Source organism: Palaemon carinicauda, chromosome 35 (assembly GCF_036898095.1).
Source record: "Palaemon carinicauda isolate YSFRI2023 chromosome 35, ASM3689809v2, whole genome shotgun sequence".
Classification (NCBI taxonomy): Eukaryota; Metazoa; Arthropoda; class Malacostraca; order Decapoda; family Palaemonidae; genus Palaemon; species Palaemon carinicauda.
This window is the reverse complement of record NC_090759.1, coordinates 56,278,336-56,299,199: the sequence shown is the minus strand read 5'-3', so window position 1 is coordinate 56,299,199 and position 20,864 is coordinate 56,278,336. Positions and strand designations below refer to the sequence as shown.

General features: G+C 44.8%; 1 protein-coding gene across 5 annotated transcripts in view; it reads left to right on the top strand.

Moving 5' to 3' along the window:
• LOC137627755 (protein phosphatase 1 regulatory subunit 37-like) overlaps window positions 1-20,864 on the top strand; it is an 86,480-nt gene that overhangs the window by 46,758 nt on the left and 18,858 nt on the right. For all 5 annotated transcript variants that reach the window (XM_068359043.1, XM_068359044.1, XM_068359046.1 and 2 more), the window contains exon 2: window positions 13,378-13,482. The gene's annotated coding sequence lies outside the window, so the exon portion shown is untranslated. The remainder of the gene's footprint in view (window positions 1-13,377; window positions 13,483-20,864) is intronic.

The window sequence follows — 20,864 nt, the reverse complement described above, 5'->3', positions numbered from 1 at the left end:
TTGCATTGCATTTGATTTGGCAATCCTATGACACTGGGCACATTCTTCCCTTATTCTGCTAATGTCAGTTGAGATACCTGGCCAGAAGACCAAGTCTGCAGTCCGTTGACACATCGCGTTTACTCCCTTGTGGGCAGCATGTAGGGAGGCCAGGATGCTTCTCCTTAGGGAAGTGGGTATGACTATTCTGTATCCCATCAAGACAAAAGAGGCTTTGTGTATAGTGATGAAAGCTGCGAAGGGCTGGTGGAAGGTCCTGGTACCTCAACGGCATACTGTTTTGCAGAATGTCTGCAAGTTTGGATAGAATTTCATCTGAAGACGTCGCCTCCCTGACCATCTCCCAAGTGACCATGTTGGAGATAGAGTGTAGTGTGAGGAATGCTGCAGCATGTTCAGGGTTGTCTTCTGCCAGGTCCGCAACATCCATGGCATCGAGGACAAGGGGTTGAGAAGAAGGCAAACTGTCCTGGCAGGTTTCCTCTTCCGTTGTTATGGGGGGATATCGTGATACAGCGTCCGGTCCTTTATTCTTCAAACTGGAGATATGAACTAAGGTGAACCCTTATGCTAATGTTTTCTCTCAGGTTGAGAAGTCTTCTGTTACTCACTTTAATGAGAGAGCAGTCATTAAGAATCCTGAGGAGTGGTTTATGGTCCGTGGCCATTATGAGGTCGGCGCAACCAAGGATGTAGTACCTCGTATGGTGAAGAGCATATGCCACTACAAGGGCCTCTCCTTCAATGGGGGCATAACGACTCTAGGCTGGAGTTGTAAATCTACTCCCTACCAAACAAAGTTTCCAACCATCAGGACAGCATGACAGGCTCTTGGATGTGCACAGACAATTTTTCTGCCTCAAAAGGAATCCAACTCCATCCACTGACCAGTCGGTTTGCAGACATGTAGTACGGGAAGGATCAAATAGTCTGACGCCGTCCCTCATTTCTGACACAGTGGCTTCCTTCGACTGTTCAAACAGCTTGTTAAGTTCCTCAGTCTATGTGAACTTTGTTGATGGTTTGAAAAGGTGTCTGAAAGGTTTCGTTTGTTTGGCCACAGCGAATGCATATGCTCATTGGTTAACCAGTCCAAAACATTCTCTTGCTCCAGATATGTCCTTTTGTGTTGGGAAATTTAGAACCGAGTTCAAGAATTTCGAGCTTGGTTTGACATTTGTGGCTGTCACCGTGAGCCCGGCAAATTCCACTGAATCCTGGGCAAACTGAAATTTTCTCAGGTTAAGGGTGATGCAATTTCATGCACAGAGATCAAGCCATTCACAGGTTTGGAAGAAAGATGCCTCGATTGACTTTGCCCACATACAAGTATCATCAACACATTTCACTTTGTCTTCGAAGTCTGCAATGATGCTGTCAAATCTGAGTGTATGCATTACTACTGGCAAGGAATCCTTGGGGTGCAACCTTGTACCGGAATCTACACCATGGGGTGATGAAGGTGGTGATTTGTTTGTCCTCTTCACTGGTTGGTACCAAGTGATATCCGTTCCATGCATCTGTGATAGACTTTTTAGTGTTCTGAGGGATTCGATCAGCAAGATGGAACGGACTAAGGACATGGTGGGTCTGTCGTACAGCATGACAGTTCTGTGGCTGTTAGCCGACTGTGCTTCTGGGGCTTCCATCAGCTTTAGCTGTGACAACCATCCTGGAGCACCATGTGACGGGTGTGTTTGGACTGACCCGTCCAAGAACTCCAATACTAACGTCACGCTCCAAGTCTTTGAGAACTTTGTCGTGTCAATGTATGGGCACCAAGGCGGGTTTGTGCACAGTCACAGGTTTGGCTTCGGGGGCAACATATAGTTGCAAGGGTTCACATTTCATCATGGGGAGGGGTTGGTGTTCACAGATGTTGAAAGCAGTGTCACCATAATAGTCCAGGAGCCAATCCTTTAGTGCTAGCACATCTTTCTCTGTAGCTATTAGTCCTGGTGGCAACGACTTTGGTAATGGTGGGGATTTTTGGCCTCATTTGGGGCAATGGCAGGCCGGGTCGTTCATGCTCTCTAAGGATGACATAAGGTCGAGCGGTGCTACCTCCTGGAAGTTTTCTTGAATGACACCAAGCTTCTCCAGTGCTTCTCTGCATAAGAATGCTTTTTTGATCTTTGAAGACACACATACCAACTGTTTGGCTGACCTAACAGATCCTGTCTGATCATGGATGCATTAGTGATTACTTATACCTCCCTTGATACCCAGGTCCTCCCTAATGGCGCCAAGCATAGTGAGTTTCGCGGGGATGATGTCATTCTCGGTATAACCCATGGCCAAAGCAGACTCAATATGAATCACCGAGCTGTCACTGATGGGGTAACCAAGCTCTTCATCAGGCAATGGTATTAGGTCAACTATAATTGAGGGATGTGCTTTTGAGGGGCGTTCTAGCCATCTCTATCATCGAAGATATGGTGGGCTATCGGTGATCGGGTTGGATGCTGTTGGTCGCTGCACCTGTGAAGACTCAAGCTACACAACTGGTCAAATGCTAGCAGGTCATTTTCTACCTGACTTGCATAACCTTATCCTTCTCTTTGGATTCACGGTGAGATTGCAGTCCTTTTGAATCCTTGCTCTGGGTGTAAAATTTGGACGATCTGTCTGTATGTCCCCACTTATTGCAAGTTGAACATTTGCTACATGCCGATGCATAATGTCTTTTAATGGAGCACTTTGCACTGGTTGACAACCATGCTGGGCATCGTTTAGTGTTCCTGTCATTTAGCTGGTCATGACTTGCTCCACCGCATGCCCAGCACTTAGCAGTCGAGTAGTTGGTTTGTTTGGACATGTTTGTGAGAGAACCCGCACAGTCTCCAATAGCAGCTCTTGTGGCTTTACCATGTTCCTTCTGAGCTATGAATGATATGATCTCGTCAGGGTTACGATCAGTTTTGGGGTCCCCGAGGAGGTCTGCAAGGATTTCCGGGTCGGCAGTTCCACGAACGAGATTGTCCTTGATGATCTCATTACTGAAGTGAACGGTGTGTGTGCATCCGGGCTGTGTACACCTAGACGTGAATTGACACTGTGAGGCCTGATCCCTTAAGGTTGCGAGGAAGGTTTTGATTTCTGTCACTGGTGGTTGTACCATTTTGCTGAGCTTGATCCTGTGCACCAAGATGCTTTTCTCTTTCACTGTGAGATGTTTGATGTCAGCTAGGAGATCAGCCTCTTGCATCCTGGCAACATCACCTTGTAAATCTTTCATTACGTCGGTTCTGAGGTCGTCACTGCAACAGTAGAACAGGGCTGTTGGGGCTTGTGCGTCTGATATGGCTATCCCTGCCTTGTACATGGCCCACTGTCTGGTGAATGCTGACCCCTGGTCCGAGTCACATCCAGAACTAATCTTTGTGGAAATTCAGTTTAAGCTTTGAGGGGGCAGGTGTTCCATGAGCAGCTTTTTCATGGATTTGTAGAGCTATTGCAAGGGCTGCTGGGAATGCATTGTCTAGGTCCTGAGATTCCCAGGTGCAGCCCTCAACAGGGCACTCGAGTTTAGGCATTGTTCAGAGTCTACAAGATGGCTGAACGAGACGAAGCGTGAAAGATCTTCATGAGTGACTCTTCAGTCATAGAAAGGAGACACACTCTTCCTTGTATAACGCTTTATTTAGTCACGAGGATGATTGATGAGTCACCTGGAACACAGGAGATACAAACATAAGTAATAGAATATACAAACATAATTAATAAAATAAACTGAGGAAAGGACATATCTATCTAAATATACTTGTGGCTTTATTGCATGTGACTGCAATACGGTTTGTCTTCAGGGATTAAACAGTGAATTATGCAAATTTTATTCTGTACATAAGAACCAATTATTTTGATAAGAATTTCTCTCTAGTTTCAGTTATTTTCTTCATGTTATTTTGTTATTGTTATTTTGATCACTCGTGACCATTTATCTGGTGCATTTCCCTTCTCATCCTTTCAGAAATTTATAAATGATTAAAGTTTCATCAGCTCCACGCTTCTCTATGACAGTATCTGTCATTAATTGTTAAATATTCCTTGAACGGTGGTTTTAGCCCTATACAACCATAACTTGTCTTAACCCTTATGTACTTTTGTGACCAGAAAATGACAGTTGTAGACTCCACTGAAGAATAGGGCACCATCTAAAGTAGCATATCATGAACAGCTGTCTGAAAGTTATAGGTTTGTTAAAATAACCTTTAAAAGGACTAGAAAATTGATAGAGGATGAGTTATAGGAAAAGTGTAAAAACCTTTTCCATTTTGCGCAAGCAACCCTAGTGTCTAGGTGTAGACATTCCCAGACATGCTTGAAATAATACAATCTTCCTTTTACAGGAACAGGAGGTAGGCAATAGCCAGTAAATTTGTCTGTTACTACTACAAGCTCCTCTTTGATTAGAACTTTCTTGGGAACCTAAAGGAATGGAAAAATACTGAGAGGTTCCTGTTTTAATATTCTTAATTTGAGCTATATACTATGTAAAGGCTCATTTGTTGCTGGTTCTCTCCCCCTTGGGAGAGAGTGATGCTTCAGGAACCTCCTTGACCCTATACACCAAGGACGAAGAAAAGACGGCAACTTGTGCACTCGTTTTGCATCCTCACTTCTTTGTGAGTGCGTCCATTATCACAGTACTATTCGCATGCTCCTTTAGGCACAGGCTCTCACTTGTCCGCATTCCACGAGTGCCTCTCTGCTCGCTCTCAATCCTGTCTTCAATTACATGCTGCGCTGCTGGAGCACACTCATCTGATCCTGAACTCTTACCTTTGCACCCACACTCAACTTTTGGCACTTGCTATTCTATGCGCAAACTCATCTACTATTGCTTTCCCTCCTGTTGGTGCCTGTGCTCACCTTTTGGTATGTGCCCTCTCCATTTACCCTCAACACTCATCTACATTCTTGTACCCCCATTTTGGTGCACACTTTCATTTTTATGCGTACGTCCTCACTTCTCTCACCCTCTTCTAAGAGTGCACATTTGCCTCCTAGTATGGCAAGAAACCTTTTCTACATTTTCCAGGGCAACCCTAGAAATAACTGAAGCCTCCACTAGATAACCACTTACAGGAAATCCATGCTAGATCCTCTTACTGGTTTCCCAAAATCAAGAATCCTATGAGTGCACCAGATCACTACATAAACACACACACGCACACACAGTATTCTTCTCAAGAGACAGTAATCTGTAGAACATTTCACTAGGCGAAAGGATCCCAGTGTGTTCTTGCCTTATTTGCGACTTGAGAGGGTACATACTGGGAACATTCACTTCCCCTTGTATGTTTATCGATATGGGATACAGGTGCTCACCGAATGCAGTTACATACTCGGAAGTAGAAGACTTTGTCTAAAGATGCCCGATTAACAAAGCTGCGTGTCTTTGATGACCTCTCCCCGAGTATAGGAGGACAGAATGTACCATGAGAAGCCGTATGTAACGAGGGTACCCAACTCTGAGTGATACGTGATACAGGTGTTCACATGCTAGTTACTAGCACTCTGTCTCGAACAAGACCAAGATCTTGTACCTTCTATCAAGGGAAGAGGGCACCACTCTTCTCCTGTCCTCCTTCCAACAGTTTCCAGAAGACAACGAGGTCAGTGGTGGAGGTAAGAAGGCCAGAAGGGCACGCTGAAGTCAGCATTCTCCTCCTCCAACTTCTTCAGGGTAGGTGACACCTGTCATTCCAGTGGGAAATATGGTAGGGACATGGAGCATAGCAGTAAGTCCTTTAGGATGATTACGTCCTGTTCTTTACAAGTCTTCTATCTATCTTCCTCACGTGCTGTCAGAGTTACCCACTGAAGTCCCTGAAAGCTCGGGCCTTGGTCGCACAAGTGAAAATTATGGAGAAGAATATAGTGTCTTCATCCGCTTACCATTTATGGTAATGGACTACCCTAATTCCTGTTTCATCCCTATGCATGGAAAGTTAGGGGAATTGGCATGAGTCATAACTTGCTCCTCGTTATTGCCAAAGTTAGTAGACATTCTTTGGGTCAGTTGACCATTTCAATTTCAGTTTGTTCCGTAACTGACATACAAACCACGCTATTTAATATGGGTTATTACTTTCGGCGTAGCTGAAATGACGATCCATTAGAATTTTAACGAGGGTTTACTACCCCACCGCTAGTTAGCGGGTGGTAGGGAGGGTAGCTTGCTACACCCCCCCCCCCCACACACACACACACACACACACACACACACCTGTGCTTGAGCTCACTTTGCTCTCGGCTCGGGTGGTAGTCGGACGTGTCTGCCCTCACCCTCGCCTTCTTTGACAGCTATTTAATGCTTTTTGCTTTTCCTTTGACAGGTGTGTGTGAAGTTGGCCTCTGCTATGCGAAAGTGTCCTGGATTACCCGACCGCCCTTGTGGCACGTATATGTTGGCGGTCGATACATACCCTCACACCCAATGTCATTATTTTAGGGGCCAGCGGTGTGATAGAAATAAAGTGTGTGGTGAGTGTAGGGAGTGGTCTACCTTCCAGTGGGAGAGGTTTTCTCGGCGCCGGAAGAAGAAGTCCAGGCGGGATATTTCTCCTTCCAAGGTTTCTTTGAAAGGAGAAAATCCCAAGGGCTCTTCTTCCGTGGCCCAAACCTCCTCTGAAGTTCCCACTCGATCGGTTTCTTCCGTGAAACTGTCAAGTGGTAGCGTAGGCCATAGTTCTGTTGCCCGATCTCGGGGTTTGGGAGAGGGAGTTGCCTCCCATAGCGAGGCAGCTCCTCCTCCTCACCCGGGGGAGGATTTAAATATCCCTATAACTAATGATGATTTGTTTTAGCTTTGGGCTTCCTTGGGGCTTGAGGGTTCGCCCTCCAAAGAAGCCTTGTTTGACATGATCAGGTTGGGGGCCGCTGTCAAACAATCGCCGATGGTAGCAGAGGTTGATCCTCTGTCTATTGTCAACGTTGTCGTGGCAGAGGCTTCCGATGAGTTACAGTATCTCAAACCTCTGCTCGTGATGATCCTGCTGTAGCTGAAGGCTTAGTTCCTCCCTCTTCACATCCTTCGAGGGAGGAACTAAGTCCAACGGTCTCTCCTGCCGGTGATTTTCCCCCTCGGGTGAGTTCACTCTCAGAGACTCCTCTTCGGAGGACTGCTGAAGGTCAGCCCGCTGACCCCACGGCCCCCAGTGGGCACGTAAGGCGTAAAGCCCGCCTTCCTCTTTGCCGTAGAGACCTTCCTTCACCTCACAAGGGTGTTAGGAGGCGCCTCTTCGGTTCATCGTTACCGCAGTCCGCCGCAGAGGAACCTCGCCATCGTTCTCCGACTCTCCCAGCTACAACCCTGGACCTCTCTGCAGATCGTTCGCAATCTCCTTCTGTGGAAGGTCGTCCTTACAAAGGACACGCCAACCTTCCACCCGTAAGACCTGCTGACCTGCTGTTGCTGTTCCTGGCTGCTGACTTTTCTTCTCCTTCATCTTTTCAGGCAAACCCCCCTTTGGTAACTCCTTCTAGGGATCGGTCGATCCCCTTCCCTCCAGAGGGAGTTTCTGACAGCACAGCTGTCAGTCAGCAGCCTTGGTTTGGGTCCCTGGTCAGAGCGGTCATGCAGGCTTTTAAGCCTTTTCTCTCCGAGCTGGGACGCAAATCATTGGCAGCTTGTACTCCCCTGAAGAGGAAGAGAGGAGTGTCGAATGTGGTAACTTCTCCGAGGGCGAAGCTGACTCCTTGTAAGTCCTTGAGGAAGGCCTCCTCACCCCCCCAGACTTTCACTCCCTCCCCTTCGTACAAAGATTTTCTGTCCTCAGGGGAGTCATGTGAGGTGAGGCGTTCCCCCATCGCACCAATGAGGGAAACCCCACCTCGCATTGGAAAGTCTTCTCGGGTAGGGGTAGAGAAGAGCCTCTCAGCGTCATTGTTGGTGTCCTGCATCCCTCCCAGGAGGGAGTCGAAGGACTCCAAGACTTTGCCGAAGTCATCTTCAAGGCTTGGACCGGAGCCAGCCAAGCACTCAGAGAACGTCCACGAGTCCCCCCAAGAAGAGCCTTTTGGGACAGGAGACTTTGCTTCTAGCCCTTCAGGAGGGGAGCTGCTGGAGTCAGAGCATGCATTCTGACAGGTTCTGACCCTTATGAGGAATCTCAATGGGTTTGCGGATCCAGAGATTCCCCCTCGTGAGGGCAAAGACACGGTCTTGGACCGAGTCATTGGGACTCAAAGGCCAGTGCAGCTTTGCCCTGGTCTGAAGGGGTTAAGAGTGCCAGAGACAAGGTCGAAACCCAGCTCTCCGAGCTTGCCTCCTCCAGCCGATCCAGCGCCGGCAACAAACTCCTCCCACCTCGTCTCCAACAGAGGAGGTACTTTGACATCGTTGAGGAGACTTGTTTAGCTCTTCCCCTGCACCACTCTTTGAAAAAGCTTACCAGGGGAGTCCCTCTAGAGAGAGACTCCAACCGGCAGGTCTCGTTCTCGGCGACGGAGATCCTTAGCCAGGAGAAGGTAGCGAAGTGTGCCATGCAGGCAGCTTCGTGGCTGGACATCTGGCTAGGGTCCCTAGGCATCCTGTTACGTTCAGAGGACTTGTCCAAAGAAAGTACCAGGAAGGCCAAGGAGACCTTTTTACTCTCGGGCACTTGTACGATCGAGTTTCTAGCCCACCAAGTCTCGAACTTGTGGGCTAATACCATCTTGAAACGTTGAGATGCGGTGTCTGAGAGATTCCATCAAAAGGTCCCCATTACCGAGATCAGCAGGCTCAGACATTCTTCCGTTATGGGGAAGAACTTGTTCGAGCCTAAGGACGTGGAGCAAGCGGCTGAGAGGAGGAGGAAGTCCAGCCAGGACTCTCTCCTACATAGGGCTCTAACATCGAAGCCCTATAAACCTCCAGCACCCCAGCAACCACGTCCTACCAAGACCACGAAACCGGCAGCTGCAGCGAAGACAACAGTGTTTAAGCCCTTTCCTGTCAAGGACAAGAAATGCAGAAAGTCCTCCAGGGGAGGAAAGAATCCTAGAGGGAGTGGCCGAGGCCGCAAACGCTAGGATTGGCAGTCCCCCTGCATGTCCACCTGTGGGGGATGCCTACAAAGTTGCAGGAATAGGTGGCAGCAACTCGGGGCCGATTCCTGGATGATTTCCGTAATCAGTCAGGATATCGCGTCCCGTTCACAACATCTCTACCTCCCCTGACAGTGGATCCAGTGTCGTTGAGCTCCCTTGCCATGGGATCGGCAAGGGGGCAAGCCCTTCGGGCAGAAGTCGAGACCATGTTGAAGAAGGGCGCTCTCCAAGAGGTCCTCGACGGGTCCCAAGGCTTCTTCAGTCGACTCTTTCTTGTAAAGAAGGCGTCTGGAGGCTGGAGACCAGTCATTGACCTCTCAGCTCTGAACAGGTTTATCAAGTAAACCCCGTTCAGCATGGAGACCGCAGACACGGTCAGACTTGCAGTGAGACCGCAAGACTTCATGTGTACACTGGACCTGAAGGACGCGTACTTCCAGATCCCAGTCCATCCGTCTTCGAGGAAGTACTCAAGATTCAGCTTAGACAAGGTGTACCAGTTCAAGGTGCTGTGTTTCGGTCTCTCCACAGCACCACAGGTTTTCACCAGAGTGTTCACCCTAATATCGTCGTGGGCACACAGGATTGGCATCCGTCTCCTCCGTTATCTGGACGACTGGCTGATCTTAGCAGACTTGGAGTCAGCCCTTCTTCGACACCGAGACAAACTTCTGGGACTTTGCCAAGATCTGGGGATCATGGTAAATCTCGAGAAGTCCTCTCTGCTTCCCGCTCAGAGACTGGTATATCTAGGCATGTTCATAGACACCAATCTCCACAAAGCCTTCCCTTCAGACGACAGGATACCAAGACTGAGGAGAGTCGCAAGTCCTTTCCTCAGACGAGAAGAACTTCCAGCCCAATCGTGGTTATGTCTCCTCGGTCCACCTCTCATCCTTGGCTCGTCTAGTTCCCAACGGTTGCTTCAGGATGAGATCCCTCCAATGGCGACTCAAGTCTCGGTGGAATCAAGGTTACGATTCCCCGGACGTCATGATCCCTACGGGTCCTGCGGAGCAGACGGACCTTCAGTGGTGGGTGACAGACGAGAACCTACGAAGAGGAGGGGATCTTCTTGTCCTCCCCCCGGATTTGATGCTGTTTTCGGATGTCTCAAAGAAAGGATTGGGGACCCACGTTCTGCTGTACCACAGGACCTGAGGCCTGTGGTCAGAATCAGAAAAGTGCCTCCATATAAATCTGCTTGAAATGAAGGCCGTATTCCTGGCCCTTCAACAGTTCTAACAATACCTGGCGGGTCACTCTGTGGTGGTGATGAGCGACAACACTACATCAGTGGCTTACATCAACAAGCAAGGCGGTACCTTTTCAAAGCAGCTATCCCATTTCGCAGTAGAGATACTGAGATGGACCGAAGCCCATTCGATTCCACTATCGGCTCGCTTCATTCCAGGCAAGAGGAATGTGCTCGCCGACAGTCTGAGCAGAGCGTCTCAGATAGTGAGTGCCGAGTGGTCTTTGGATCATCTAGTAGCCAACAAAGTCCTGACTTTGTGGGGTTCCCCGACTGTGGATCTGTTCGCTACAGCGCTGAACTTCAAGCTTCCGCTGTACTGCTCCCCAGTCCCGGATCCCAAGGCGCTCTGGCAAGATGCCTTCCAACAACGGTGGGACAACATCGACGTATACGCCTTTCCCCCGTTTTTTCTGATGAGGAGGGTGCTCAACAAGACCAGAATATCGGTCAATCTTTCAATGACCCTTATAGCTCTGCTATGGCATCACGCTGAATGGTTTCCAGACCTTCTGCAACTCCTAACGGAACTTCCGAGAGAACTCCCTCCACGACACGAGCTACTCAAACAACCACACGCCAACATCTTCCACAAAAGCCGTAGCTTCGCTACGACTTCACGCCTGGAGACTATCCAGCATCTCCTCGCTGAGAGAGGATTTTTGTAATAAGTTGCAGTCAGGATGTCTGGACACCTGCGAAGGTTATCCGCATCTGTCTACCAGGCAAAGTGGGGAGTCTTCTGTGGTTGGTGTCGTGGAAGGGGGTATCTCTCCACTCAATGCCACTATTCCAGCAATAGTGGAGTTCTTTGTGTATTTGCGGGAAGAAATGCGCCTTTCAGTCTCGGCGGTGAAAGGCTATTGCTCAGCCTTAAATCTAGCCTTCAGGCTCAAAGGAGTGGACATTTCTTCCTCGCTGGAACTTTCCCTACTCATACGATGTTATGAACTTACCTGCCCTCAGTCGGAAATGAGACCTCCTCCATGGAACGGGGTTCGAGTTCTCAGTTCTCTTAAGAGACCTCCCTACGAACCATTACGCCAGGCTTTAGATCGCCACCTAACTTGGAAGACGGTGTTCCTACTAGCTTTGGCTTCGTCCAAGCGAGTCGGTGAACTTCATGGTCTCTCTTATGACATCGCCCATTCAAGAGGATGGGGGGAGGTAACGTTCAGATTTGTCCCTGAGTTTATTGCTAAGACTCAGAATCCGGGAGTGCCGGACCCTCGTTCGACTCCTTCCAGATTTTGAGTCTTCGTTCTGTAACAGATGACCCAGACTATCTCCTACTGTGTCCAGTAAGGAGTCTGAGGCTATATCTCAAAAGAACGGCTGCAGTTCGTCCCCAGGTGCAGGCATTGTTTGTGAGCAATGGGAGGACTAAGAGGAGGGTTACCAAGAATACCATCTCGGCATGGATTCGTAGGGTGATCCATCTGTCCCTGAATCCAGACCCTCCTCTGTCACGTCGCCCTAGAGCACATGACGTCAGGGGCGTAAGTACGTCCCTGCCTTCAAGAAAAACTTTTCAGTGATGCAGGTGCTATAAGCTGGGGTGTGGAAGCGTAAGACGACCTTCACAGCCCACTACCTGCAAGATGTGACCCACAGGAGGCTCGATACGTTTTCTATCGGCCCTATGGTGACTGCACAACAGCTGGTTTAAAACCTCAGGCTCCTTAATGGACAAGTAGCAGAGGGTTGAGGGCATTGTTACCCGGTCTTAGTCTGCATGAATGAAAAGGTATGTCTGGCCCTTATTCTTTTCTTCATCTTCCCCTCTCTTGGGGAAAGCAGCATCCTGGGTTCTCTGCACAGCTGACCTCGAACCACTGCAGGTAAACCATGTTTCCTTGTGTTCCTAGGATTAAGCTAATACTGACGTCCCCATACCCTGACGAGGTGGTATTGGGAGAATCCTAGCCTAAAGTTTCCATCTAAAGGACTACAGGTCAACTTCCTAGGACGAGTCACACTTCATACCTTCACACACAGCTTATGTAGGCCACATCCCTTGCATAGCAAGGTTCTAGTGAGGTGCAGGGACTCCTTATTGTTGAGTGCTGACACACTCAGATACTGAGTCCCCGGGCAAAGCCAAAAGCCAGTACTGGCTGGGACTTTCCACCCTTCCTAAAGGGTGAGTCACCCATATTAAATAGCGTGATTTGTATGTCAGTTACGGAACAAATGACAAATTCATAGGTAATTTGTATTTTTCCTAATTATACAAACCTTAGCTATTAATCAAATTTGCCCGCCAGCCCTATCCCCCTTGAAGTTCTACCTCTAAGCAAAGTGAGCTCAAGCACAGGTGTGTGAGAGGGGGGTTGGGGTTGCAAGTTACCCTCCCTACCCCCCGCTAACTAGCGGTGGGGTAGTAAACCCTCGTTAAAATTCTAATGGCTCGTCATTTCAGCTACGCCGAAAGTAATAACCCATATTAAATTGCTAAGGTTTGTATAGTTAGGAAAAATACAAATTACCTACGAATTTGTCATCTTAGGGATTTCTTTCCTCCTTAGGATTAGAGCTCTATTAAAGGTTGATGGTTTGTAGTTTTGTGCAGGAAAAAAAAGCAAGTTTTAAAGTGATTTATATTTTTCCAAACAATATAAACCAGAGACCTTAAGTTACTCAGCCTGCCACAACCACCCTGCAAGCACTTAGGCCAAAGGTCAAAGTGAAGGTTGATCTGCCTGCCAACTAGTGACCAACTATCTGTACCGTGTTAAAAAAGTTTAACGGCCGTTTCAGCTTCGCTGACGTCATACACCCTTTAAAGATCTCGGGGTTTGTATAGTTAGGAAAAATACAAATTAATTTGTGATTTGTGATATCTTGATTTTAGTGCTGTGACTGAGAGTTAGCAGTACTGTATTGTGTAATTTATTGATAGTTATTTTGGGTATAAAGTTATGCTTAGGTGCTGACTGTCTTCGTATTAAACTGAGAAAAATTAGATAAATTTTGTCTTTGTGCAGATGAAATGAGGATTGTACATTTCTAAGTGTAAGAGTGAAGAAAATAACTGTAGTAGTTATTATTTTTTATGTAATAATTTTTCTCTTATTTTACAGATGAACTTGGCTCTAGTGAACAACACTCCCATTTTAAATGGTAATTTGTACCAAGTTTTTGGAGAGTTAGATGTTGAAGAGGGTGCCCCAATAATACTGGTAAAGGTATGTCTGAAGTTACTATCTTATATTATTATGAAATGTAAACAGTTCCCTTTAAATATTAGTCAATAATTGTAACTGAAAATGAGACTGTTGGATTACAAAGGTATAGTATGCAAGAACTTTGCTTGGCAATGGCTTATTCCCTCCACATATGTCTTTTCTATGTTGGTTGGTTTGCATTTCCTGGTAGATCATAGTTTTTTGTCTTTGCTGTAGAATTTTAGGTTGTGTTCTTGAACCTTCCTGTTTAATTCTGTTATTGCTGTTTTGGCAACTTCTGGTAACTTCCAGTCATCCTCTAGTGCTCAAATAACTTTGCTTGTTCTGTTTTGTCCTCAGCGGATGTTGCTCAAGGATTTTGTAAATCTCGTTGATCATCCCAGGAATCTACCTGTAGGGAGCCATCTTTCAAAGCAGCCTTATTACCATCACTTCCATTCCTTCAGGTGTGGAGTTTTTTTTTTTTTTTTCAATAAAGGTCACTGCATCAGCATTCGCCACCCCATTCAGATTCCTTTCTGTCCATCTCTCGGACAGGGTTTGTTTATTTGTCTTGAGTGGGATGCAGTACCACTCAAGGTATGTAATCTGGTTATAGAAGTTGTAGGTCCACAAACATCTTAACTTTATCAGCCATTAGGGTCTATACAGCTGCTGTCTTGTTGGATTTTCTTCAGAATGGAGTGAATTTAACTAGATGATTTGGTCAATCCATTACCAGAGGTCCAGTCTATCTTCAAACCATAGGCTTGGGACTGGTCCTGCATTCCCAAGCTATTATTAAAGACATAGGCGCTCGACATGAATGAAAATTTTTATTTTGTTGGGTCTGTCCTCTTCTAAAAGGGCATGATCCTACGTTGGTAACATTCAAACTCTGGAGAAGCGTGAGCCTTCTTTGTCTCCATTTATGATTCCCTGCTTGCTCTCATCTTTTGGGATGGTATGCTATATCTGGTTTGTGGTTTCAGTGCTTGCTTGCAAAGGTCCCAATAATATCATAGGACTTTCTTTTGTCTCTTCACACTTGAAAGTAATTATCACTTTTGATAGTGGTGTTAAAACATACAATTCCCTATAATTTAGACAAGTTACCTCCGGGGCTTATATATATATGTATCTCAGAAAGGTTTAACACAACGCAAGATCAGAGCTGTGATTTTTGTGCTCTGTCATCTTCCTTACCATTTGAAAGTAATTGTTACCTACTTGTCCTTCTGTTAGCTGCCATGATACTTTCTTAGTTATATTGCTCTGGCACTAGATACAAACCTTACGCTGTTTACATTGGAGTATTATTTCGGCGCTAGCTGAAAGCCAGCCGTTAAGTTTCTGCAAGGTGTAACTACCCTCTGCTAGTTAGGGGGGTGGGGTAACCCACCACCCTGCTCACACCAGCACTAGTAAACACCGTCACTTTTTATTTTGGTTCGGTGGAGTGCAGACGCACCTGACTCCTCCGCTAAGCATAAAATAAAGATTCTATTTATTTTAAGAACTGATCTAAAAATTTAAAACATTCCTATTTTTTTTTTTTTTTTTTTTTTTTTTTTTTTCCAGGCTTGACTGCCCGTAAGGTCTAGCAAGCGGGTTTGTCCTGGAATTAAAGCATGCTGTTGCGGTACCTTCATGTCTGTTGAGGAAACGGATCTTCACGGTCTCTGTCCTTCGTGTAGAGGTCACACCTGCACCCAGGAGTCTCCTTGTTCGATGAGTAGGGAGTTATCGCCCTCCCAGTGGAAGAGATTTAGCAGGCGACGGAAGAAGAAGTCAAAGTAATGTATGGATCAGAAACTTGGGCTTTTTGATGAAAAGAGGGAGCCAAGCTGGAGAGAAGAGAGATGAGAATACTGAGGTGGATTATGGGAATATCGCTTCTTGAAAGATTGGAAAATGATGAAATAAGAAGAATGGCAAGGGTAGTATAGATTACAGTTAGGATAAGAGTGTCATGACTGAGATGGTGTGGGCATGTGTTGCGGATGGATGGTGGGGATGGAACGAAGTGGGCTTGGGAGGAATCTGTTATGGGGAGAAGATCAAGATGGACGCAAAGAGTTAGATGGCAAGATATGGCGAAGGATGATATGGAGAGAAGAGGTTTGGTGGAAAAGGATTCCTTTGGTAGAAGGCATTGGAGAGGGCGCATCAAGCAACCAACCCCTTAATGTAGGGATAAGGGTAAGGCGGAAAGCAAAGAGGGAAGCAGCCTCACCATCATTCTACGTCTACTTGATCTCTTCGCGACTCATTCTTCTTCCCCTGGGATTAGAGCGAGTAAGATTGGTGCCCATTTGATTCCGGGGACAACCTTGCGTGTAGGAGGCGGCCTCCATTGTTTCCCCTGGAGAAACAGCGCTGGCAGCTGGCATAAAGGTCTTTCTCTCCAACAAAGCAGTTTGCCTTTTGTGGCCTTCTTTGGGGCTCGCGTGTTACCCGTGCAAGGAGTAGTTGTAAAAGGTTTTGCAGTTAGGCACTCGAAGGGGAGTTATTTACCCCAAGACTCCAAAGGGCAATCTAAAGAGTCTCGCGCCTGTTCAACTGCCCTGGCCCCAGCTTCTGCTCACCCCGACGTTCACTCTGCTTCAACTGGCGGGTGGGAGCAGTTATAGACAAGTATTCCTCAGAGTTATGCAGACAAGTACTTCTAGGAGTTACTTGCCAAGGGATCCCTTTATGGGACCTAGGGTCTAGCTTGGGCTTTGTCCCAAAGGCAGTTTATGGAAATGATCTTTTGTTTGGGTTCTCCTAGCTGGAGGAGCGATGAAGTTATCTGTCCGGAGTTCTGCTTCCAGGTGTTGAGCAATTTTCCCTTTAAAGTAGTTTTTCACCAGGTGTTAGGTGATCTTCCCTTCTGGGGGAAAGGTTTCCTTCACCAGCTTATGTTTGACGAGGAGTTTTGGCTATTTCCACATATCCATTCATGTGCAGGCAAGGAAGCTCCTCTGTTTTGTGGATAGGGCAAATGTTTATAATTTAAAATGCCCATGTTTTGGTATGAGAATAGCTCCTCGAGTATTCACAATGGTGATAGCTCCAATCTCTAAGTGGCAGTGACTTTTGGGGAAAAGGGTTGTGATAGCCTATTTGAAACTTCCCTCCTGGCAATCTGCTGGATTTTGGTTCAAGACCTGCTCAAGTTTGATAGTTTTTTGTTGTGACCATCCTTGTGAGCTAAGGAGTGGGATTATGGAGAGCGTATATGTGTACCTGCCGAGTCATCAGCAGCCATTGCCAGGCCTTCCCTGGTCCAATGGTGGGGGGGGAGGTATCTTGGGTACTGATATATGGCTTTTCTCTAGGGCATTGTTGCTGTCCCTTGCCTCTGTCATTCATGAGCAACTTTTAAACATTTAAAAGAGTGCTTTTGTATCTGGAAGACTGGTTGATCAGTGGGAAGGTGAGGGAGAATTGGGTTAACCCCAAATAAAGTATTGAAATAATTCATTTTAATATTCAAATCACAAATTTTTAAAGTAATTTGTATTTTTCCTAATTATACAACCTGAGTCCTTTAAGAGGAGTATGCTTTCAGTGAAGCTAAATTCAGCTGTTAAAATTATGAGGTGACAGTAGTTACAACTGGGTGGTGGGGAAGCCCTAACCATCTGACAGGCCACTGAGATAATACTTTGAAACTTGAATCTAAGTCTTGCAGGGTGATTGAGTCAGGAAGTGTAAACTAAAGGGCTCGGGTTTCTATAGCTAGGAAAAACACAAATTGCTTAAAAAAATTTGATATACTGTATTCCTACACAAATACAAACCCTCATCCTTTGATGTGAGACATACCATATAGAAGGAGTGAGTCTCTATAAGCAAATTGGCTGGATTACTATACTGTAATGGCAAATATCAAAGTACTTCTGACTTGTACAGGAGCGAAGTCAAAACTCCTGTCTATCTCCTAGCGACCAGGACATGAAGATGTGGCAGGTGTTGTGGTGTCACTACCACCAACTGGTAGACGGTCAAGGAAAACCTACATCCATGTGGAGGATATAAGAATATATGGTTGTTAAGAGAGATGATTTTGCATACATTTGCCAATCTCCCTCCCATTTGCGATGATTAGTGGGGAGACTTCTAAAGAAATAGTGTAGTGGTTTGCGGACTGTGGCCTGAGGTAACACCCAAACTGCCTAGTGTCCGAATACCAACCACACCCCAACGTTCACTACACAAAAAAATATACAACTGGGAATAGGCAAAAGTCTAGGTAACAGGTCAAGAGAACGAAGCACTGGGCACCACCCCTTTATTTATACTGGGCAAGGGGACCCAGCTAGAACCTTACTTCCCCCTTACCTTCCTTTGCTAGGGCTTGCTGAATAAACGTTTAAGATGACCGTTGATTCATTTCTGAGAAGTTAGCAGAAATTACGAATAGCTCTATCTTCTTTAGGTAAGATGGTTTCAAGCTTAAGTAAAATGTTAGAACATTAGGTGAAAGGGAACATTTATTAAAACTGATAACGGGACACAGTGTCGGAGAAAAAAAAATTGATAAATGACTTATTAGAAACAGATTTAATAAAAAAAAAAAAAAGTTAGGTTAACATTAACATTTATTTTTTGTCAAATTCAATTAAGCAATTAAAGGAAAAATTAGCATCCCTTTACACTCCAGCCTCACAATAATGAGATTAAAAAAAAAAATTTGAATAACCAAAAAAAAACAAGAACTATTCACATTCTGGACACTCATAAGTGTTCCCTAAACTATACTAGTATAAACAAAGGCACACCTAACCGTGGATCTATTTGGGATACATTCAAATACCAGTAGCTTGACTCACAATCAAAGGGTTCATAAAACAAGGTTGCAATTCATGTGGCAAAACTAGAAGATCTCGGCAAACTTGCTTTTAACTGTCTTCTCCAGGCTGACTAGCAACATAATCAAGTGCATTATCTGCATGCACAGTCAACCGGGTGTGGGCATTGATAACACATAAAAGGTTGGTTGCCACTGAAAACATTTCAATGCCACTTTATGTTCACTTGGTTCTGGGGCAAGTATTTGAAAAACTGTCCATAAACACTGTGTCAATATATTACCACCCAGGTCAGTGATAAGACTAATCTAGTTTCATTTGCTCCTAATTTTGAATCAAGTTACCATGTAGCAGGGCATGCTTAAATCACTCATCAGGGTATGGGAAGAAGTAATTACAAAACACAAGTCTTGAGTAACTCTTCTTTTGGCAACTTCATCTTTCCTATATACTTAGAAGAATAACCTAAACTTCTCTCCCTACTGGGTGTAGGGGCCTACTGTCAGTACCTGTTAAAAGAAATAATAACGGATTAAGGCACTTTTTGGGGGGGGGTGTTACTTGAGAGCTAAAAAAAAGTAATAGTGCATTTCATAACATCGAAACCAAAAATGTTTTTTCATCACACAAATCATCCATTATTCTAATATCATTTGTTAAGAAAAGTTGCTCAAATCTGTGGATTCCCTACAAGTAGTGTACAATCCAGCAAATAATGGAGCAACTGCTGAAGCGAAAGAAAGGGGAAGACATAAGAGGTAGACGGGCCTGTCGATCTTACTCTCCTTTAAGAATTACATCACAACCGCTATCTTAGACATGTTTCTTGTCCCATCAAGGAGCTAGGATTGCTACACAATCTGCTGAGCAATTACCATTGGGACAAGGATACTGGTATCCAAGGACTTACAAGTATTGGAATGGGACAACTCACCACAGCCTAACTGGTCGCGGCTAATTGGCCACCGCTGTAACATCTATATTCGTATTAATGACGACTTTTACAAAAGGAAGAGGGAGAGAAATATATCCATAATAGTTTGTTTATTTACCAGTAGTTTACTTAGCCTATAAGTTATGCTGAAGGTAATCATCTGTTCCGAAGTTTGATATTTGGTTTTCGTAAAGGCCTTGGAGCATGTGATGCCCTTCTTTCAATCCCCAATCTTGCTATTTTTTTTTTTGCTTTCCCGCCATTTAAAGAATCTCCTAATTACTGTACAAAAAAAGAGGAGAGCTGCAGGACTGCATAATTTTGGAGTAAATGGAGAGCGCGCTCTTGTAAACAAATAACGAGCATTTTACAATATAAACTTAAACTTTAGTAATGAATTTCCTAAATTTACTATTCTTTAGAAAAATTAGCCCTTATTATTATTATTATTATTATTATTATTATTATTATTATTACTATTATTATTATTTATTATTATTGTCATTAAGAGCTAAGCTACAACTCTAGTTGGAAAAGCAAGATGCTATAGGCCCAAAGGCTCCAACAGGGAAAAATAGCCCAATGAGGAAATGAAATAAGGAAGTAAATAAACAATCTGAGAAATAATGAACAATTGAGATAAAATATTTTTTAAAACAGTAATATCATCAAAACAGATATTTCATAAATAAACTCTTAAAAGACTTACAGTATGTCAGCCTGTTCAACATAAAATGATTTGCTGCAAGTTGGAACTTTTGAATTTTATCAATAAAACTACCTGATTAGGAATATCTTTCCACAACTTGGTCACAGCTGGAACAAAACTTCTAGAATACTGTGTAGTATTGAGCCTCATGATGGAAAAGGCCTGACTATTAGAGTTAAGTGCATGCTTAGTATTACGAACTGGATGGAACTGTCCGGGAACATGTGAATGACAAGGATGATCAGAATTATGAAAAGTCTTGCGCAACATGCATAATGAACTAATTGAACAATGGTACCAGAGGTTAATATTTAGATCAGGAATAAAAAATTTAATAGACCGTAAGTTCTTGTTTAACAAATTAAGATGAGAATCGGCAGCTGAAGACTAGACAGGAAAACTATACTCGAAAGAAGCTAGAATGAAGGAATTAAAAAGAGTAGATAGATTACTAAAACTTTTTAAAAGACTTTCTCAATAAGCCAATTTTTTGTGGAATTGAACAAGACAAACACCTAATATGTTTCTCAAAAGTAAATTTGCTGTAGAGATCACACCTAAAATTTTAAGTGAGAGTTAAAGAAACATTATCAATGCTGAGATCTGGATGTTGAGCCACTGTCCTTGACCTACTTACAATTATACTTTGAGTTTTGTCTGGACTTAACTTCATGCCTCATAATTTGCACCATGCACTAATTTTAGCTAGATCTCTATTAAGGGATTCAGCAACCCCAGATCTACATTCAGGAGGTGGAATTGGTGCAAAGAGGATAGCATCATCTGCATATGCAACAAGGTTGTTTTCTAGGCCAAACCACATGTCATGTGTATATAGTATGAAAAGTATGGGCCAAGAAAACTACCCTGAGAAACATCAGATATCACATTCCTATATTCACTATGGTGCCCATCAACAACAACTCTTTGTGATCTATTGCTTAAAAATTCAAAAGTAATA